We start from the raw sequence: 6,619 nt of genomic DNA on the forward strand, positions 1-6,619 counted from the left end.
AAATTCTGGCTCAAAACCTGGGAATATTTCATGTGATTGGATAGAAATTGACAAAGTTCTTGTGAACATTTTTAGCAGCAAGCACCCCAAGTGTCCCCAGGGTTTGCTGCCAACACAGGTTCTTGGATCTGCTTTGATAAAGGAAAGCAACTCAAAATGGGTTAACAAGCTTACTTTAATCAGTCAGATATGTATCGTTCACCTAGTTCAGGGGAAAAAGGTCAGCACCCTGAACTTCAGAATATACAGACAGAATTATCAAGACAGTAACAGATCAAATAGACAGTTTCCAAACTGTCCAACCATTACATCCATACCAAATCAACATCTGGGTTTCAAAGCTGGGGGGCTCTGGACAATGACTTTCCAGAGTTTCATCTGATCAAATCACAGAACACTTCTCAAAGTGAGCCCCAAAACAAAGCTACACATCAGGGCTTATATAGCCTTCTCCTGGCTCAGAGAATGTAACAACCTTATTGACTCACTGGCCAATCAAGAAATATCTACTGAAAAACAAGCCTCCCACCCCAGGCTCCAGGTGCACTTTAGCCTAGGGGCAGGGAAGATCTTACAAATTTACATTCCCATTACAACATTTTAAAATAATTTTAATAGGTATAAGATGAGAGAGTTAGCATTAGATAACAGTTTTTCTGAAAAAGAAAAATCTGAAGGTTTTAGTGGACTGAAAGGTCAATATGAGTGTACACTATGATATAGTAGTCAAAAAGATCATAGGTTATATTGAGAAGTACACTTTCCAGAAATGGGAAGGTGGAAATCCCATTTACTCTTCTCTCCCTGAACCTTATCTGGAGTATTGTATGCAATTCTGGGCACCCCAGTGTTCTTAAGGCCCTCCATTATCCTGTTTATCCTGCTTTGGACCAGACACAAGATATTTTAAAATTCCAGTCCATCTAGTTTTAAGCAGTACATTGATTAGCTGGAGCTGTCCAAAGTAGGATAAAGATAGTGAAGGGCCCCAAGATCAATTCATATGAGAAGTGAAGCAACTGGACATATTTAGCACAGAGAAGAGAATGCTAAGGGAGACAGGGTGGAGCATGATGGCTCTGTTCAAGTATTTGAAGGTCTATTTTGTGAAGAAATTAGGCTTGTTTTGTGTTGACTCAGAGAACAGAACCAGGAACAATGGGTAGAAACTGCAAAGAGGTCAATTTATGTTTGATATCAGTGGAAAAAAGACTTCCTAATTATTATAATTATGTTTAAGTGTAGATTATACTGCCTTGAGTGGTGATGGGTTTCCTTTCCTTGGAGAACTTCAGGCAGAGGTTGGATTATGAATTATTTGGGTATGTTTTAGTTGGGACTTCTTTTGTGTTGCGATTGGACTAGATGAACACTCAGATCCCTTTAAATTCTCAAATTCACTGAATCTGTGATAGAAGAATTAATAAGGTAATGTTCTTTGAGCTGACAAATTCTGCATATTAATATAATGATGAAGTAGATTAAGCTTAAAAGTAGACATTTTTAATAATTAGCTTCAGGACTCACCCCCCAAAATGGACTTTTTATTAGTGACATAAATGTTCAGAAATCTAATACAGAATTATCTGCACAAAGAGTTTAATTTCTTTGACCAGGCCGAAGTAATGGAGAAACAGAAACGCTGGGAGCTCTGACATTTTAAATGTCTATATAGACTTCAGGTGACAATAATGAGGTCTTTGTTCAGCAGGTGGAAAAAGAATTGCTAAGGACAGAAAAGAGGTCTTGAAAAAAAATATTCTAAGATTGTAGATGTCAATAGACAACCAGTCCAGTTTTTATAGACATAATATGCAGTATGGTTTAGTGGTTAAAATGCTACACTTGGAGTCAGAATCACCTTGATTCAACTCCTATCTCAGGTATTTGCTAGCTGTGTAATCTGAAGCAAATGACTTAGCCTTTCTGGGACTTAGCCTTATTTTTAAAATGAGGGAGTTGGACTCAATAACCCCTGAGGTCCCTTCTAGCTTTAAATCTATTTCCCCAGCATATAGTGTCTAAGTAATGCTTGTTGCGTGAGTAATGTAGAATTCTAAGTGTGGAAGAATGGAAGAAACATTGTTTGTGGAGTCAAAGGACATCAGTTGAAAGTCTACCTCTGATATTTATTATATGTGTACCCTTGGGCAATCTCTCTTACCTCAGTTTCTCCATGTATAAAATAAAGGGATTGGATTAGAAGACTTCTAGAATCCCTTTTATATATTTAAGATCTAGTACTCTTTTATCTCCTGACTCAGTCCATGCTGCTCCTGACAGTTCCGATGATTAAGAAGTTGTCCATATAGACTATTTGGAAAAATGAGTGAAGAAGGAGTCCTACCAAATTCTTTTGATCATACATACATACATACATACATACATACATACATATATATACATATATATATATATATATATATATATATATTACTGATGCCCAAACCAGGAAGAGTCAAAAGAGAAAGAAAATTATAGAACAATTTCCCTAATGAATATAGATGCAAAAAATTTTAATAAAATATTAGCAAAAGTATTACAGCAACTTATCATGAGAATAATATACTATGACCAGGTAGGATTTATATCAGGAATGCAGGGCTAATTCAATATTAGGGAAACTATCAGCATAATTGACCATATCAACAATAAAACAAACAGAAACCATATGATTATCTCAACAGATGCAGAAAAAGCTTTCGACAAAATACAACACCCATTCCTATTAAAAACACTAGAGAGTATAGGAATGAATGAACTCTTCCTTAAAATGATAAGCAGCATTTACCTTAAACCATCAGCAAGCATTATATGTAATGGGAATAAGCTAGAAGAGTTTCCAATAAGATCTAGGGTGACCCCATAGCCATTATCACCACTGTGGTTCTATAAGATACTAGAAATACTAGCTTCAGTAATAGGAGAAGAAACAGAAACTGAAAGAATTAGACTAGGGAAAGAAGAAACAAAGCTATCATTCTTTGATGATGAGATGATGATATACTTAGAGAATCCTAGACAATCAAGTAAAAAAACTACTTGAAATAATAAACAACTTCAGCAAAGTTGCAGAATGTGAAGTAAAACTACATAAACCACTGACATTTCTATACATTACTAACAAAGCTCAATAGCAAGAGATGAAAGAAAAATTCCATTTAAAATTACTGTAGACATTATAAAATATTTGGGGATCTACCTGCCAAAACAAACCCAGGCACTATATGAACTCAATTACAAAGCACTTTTCACCTAAATAAAGCCAGATTTAAATGATTAGATAAATATCAGTTGCTCGTGCTTAGACTGAGCTAATATAATAAGAATGGTAATTCTAAATTCTAAATTGATTTACTTAATCAGTGTCATATCAATCAAACTAGCAAAAAATATTATATAAAACTAGAAAAAATATTAAAATTCATCTGTAAGAACAAGAGGTTCAGAATATCAAGGGAATTAATGAAAAGAAATGCTAGGGAAGGGGGCCTAGCCATACCAGATTTTAAATTGTATTATAAAGCAACAATCATCAAAACTACTTGGTACTGGTTAAGAAATAGACTGGTGGATCAGTGGAATAGATTAGGTACACAAGACACAGTAGTCAGTGTCTACAGCAATCAACTGTTTGATAAACCCAAAGACTCTGGCTTCTGGGATAAGAACTCACTATTTGACAAAAATGTGCTGTGAAAACTAGAAAATAATATGGCAGAAACTGGGCATAAACCAACATCTTATACATATACCAAAATAAAGTCAAATGGGTACATGATTTAAAGATAAAGGCAAGTTGGGAGAGCAAGGAATAGTTTCCTTATCAGATTTATGAAAAATGGGAGAATTTATGACAAAACAAGAGAAAGAAAACATTATGAAATGAAAATGGATAATTTTGATTATATTAAATTGAAAAGTTTTGCACAAACAAGACCAATGCAACCAAGATTAGGAGTGAAGTAGAAAATTAGGAAAGAATTTTTGCAACCAATGTCTTTGATAAAAGCCTCATTTCTAAAATATATAGAGAACTGAGTCAAATTTATAAGAATACAAGTCACTCTCCAATTGATAAATGATCAAAAGATATGAAGAGACAGTTTTCAGATGAAAAAATTAAAGCTATCTATATCATATGAAAAAAATGCTCTAATCACTATTGATTATAGAAATTAAAATCAAAACACCTCTGAGGTACTACATCATGCCAATCACATTTGCTAACATGGCAAAATAGGAAAATTATAAATGCTGGAGAAGATGAGGGAATATTGGAATACTAATCCACTGTTGTTGGAGTTGTGAACTGATCCAACCATTCTGGAGAACAATTTAGAGCTAGGCCAAAAGGACTATAAAATTTTGCATACCCTTTGATCCAGCAATACTTCTAGGTCAGTATCCCAAAGAAATCACATAAATGGGAAAAGGATCCACATGTACTAAAGTATTTACAGCAGCTCTTTTTGTGGTGGCAAAATATTGTAAATTGAGGGGATTCCTATCAGTTGGGGAATGACTGAACAAGTTGTCGTACATGAATGTAATGGAATACTGTTGTACAATAAGAAATGATCAGCAGGTGGACTTCAGAAAAACTTGGAAAGACTTAAATGAACTGACTCTGAATGAAATGAGCAGAACCAGGAGAACATTGTACACAGTAACTGCCACATTGAGTAATGACTAACTTTGATAGACTTATCTCTTTTTAGAAATGCAAGGATCTAAGACAATTCCAAGACTTATATTGGAAATGCTGTCTGCATTTAAAAAAAAAGAACTATGGAATCTGAATGCAAATTGAAACATATTATTTGTGATTTCTTTTTTCTTTTTTTTCTTTTTTTTTCTTTCTTCTTTCTCGTGTTTTCTCCCATTGGTTCTAATTCTTCTTTTCAATATAACTAATGTGACATTAGGTTTAATATGATTGTATATGTATAGCATATTAAATTATTGTAATGCGAATGTAAATTTTAAAGATCTTCCCTGCCCCTAGGCTAAAGTGCACCAGAAACCTGGGGGGGGAGGCTTGTTTTTCAGTAGATACTTTTTGATTGGCCAGTGGGTCAATAAGGTTGTTACATTCTCTGAGCCAGGAGAAGGCTATATAAGCCCTGATGTGTAGCTTTGTTTTGGGACTCACTTTGAGAAGTGTTCTGTGATTTGATCTGAATTCTGGGAAGCCGTTGTTGAGAGTCCCCCGGCTTTGAAAAACCCAGAATGTGGAAACCCAGATGTTGACTGGGTATGGATGTAATGGTTGGACAATTTGGAAATCTGTCTACTTGATGTTTCTGTCTTGATAATTCTGCCTGTATGCTTTGAGGTTCAGGGTGCTGACCTTTTCTCCTGAACAAGGTAAACGATATATGTCTGACTGATTAAAGTAAGTTTGTTAACCCATTTTGAGTTGCTTTCCTTTAACAAAGCAGATCCAAGAACCTGTGGTGGCTGCAAACCCTGAGGACTCTTGGGGTGCTTGCTGCTACAATTATACACCAGCTTGGGGTGGGAGGAGGGGAGAGATGGGGAGAAAATTTGGAACTTAAAATCTTAATGGAAACAAATATTGAAAACTAAAAATAAATAAATGTATTAAAAAAAACTAATTGAGTTTAATTGGTTAAATGATAGGGAGATGTTGGCTGTCAATTGATATTGTGGAGAACACACCATATTGTGGCTCAAGAACAGTAACGGTAGAAAGATAAGCCAAGTTCTAAGATTACCCTAGAATTCTGGGGTGATGGGAGAAATAGTCAAACTCTGGGGACTTAACTTGCTATTATTCTGAGTGGTGTTTTAGAGAATAAAACCTAGAGATTATACTGCATGTTTTTCACCTTCTTTTCCTGTTCATGTTTCCAGTGAAATTATAAAAAAAAATTAACGTATATGTTAATTTTATTGAGTAGTTCTTAATGAATTTTTCATAGAATTTCTCTTCATCCTGTGCAACAGATGTTGCTACATAATCTGCACTAATTTTCATGATAATATTTTTGCACACATTTTTCATGAGCCCTGCAATATGAGTTGCCATATTTCAAATATGAAATACCATTGCTTGCTGCCTATGGACACATAATACAAGCAACTCTGCCAATTTATAACCCATCCTTTAATTTAGCTGCAACTTCCTTGTTGCACTTATAGTAAGAATATCATGATTAATATGATTTAATTTTTCCTGCAGTATATCTACTAGAGCCTTGAATAATGATCTCATATTATGAATACCAGCAGTTTGGCTACTATTTATAGACAATCTAAACATGCAGTACTTAACACTTCTATCCCATTTCACACAACTCAGACCATTCCTGAAGAAGCTGAACAGGACCTTATGTAACTGGATACCATTTTGTGTTTTACTTCATTTCATAGGTAGCCTTAACCAATAAACATTGACCAAGTGATCAGTCATTTTGTTATGAGCCAGTTCATATTTAGTTTGGCTGATACTTGGAAAGAAAATTCAACCTGAAATCTCTCCACCATGATAAGAATCTTCTGGGGTTTGCATTCCACTATCATAAACTTAGAGAACAAAGGGTAACTGTTACACTACAATGAGTAAGTTTTTATAGAGAAATTTTTACATTTA

This window comes from Petaurus breviceps, unplaced genomic scaffold (genome assembly GCF_028583685.1).
Source record: "Petaurus breviceps papuanus isolate PSGF00001 unplaced genomic scaffold, PetGlider_PUasm1.0 90977, whole genome shotgun sequence".
NCBI lineage: Eukaryota > Metazoa > Chordata > Mammalia > Diprotodontia > Petauridae > Petaurus > Petaurus breviceps.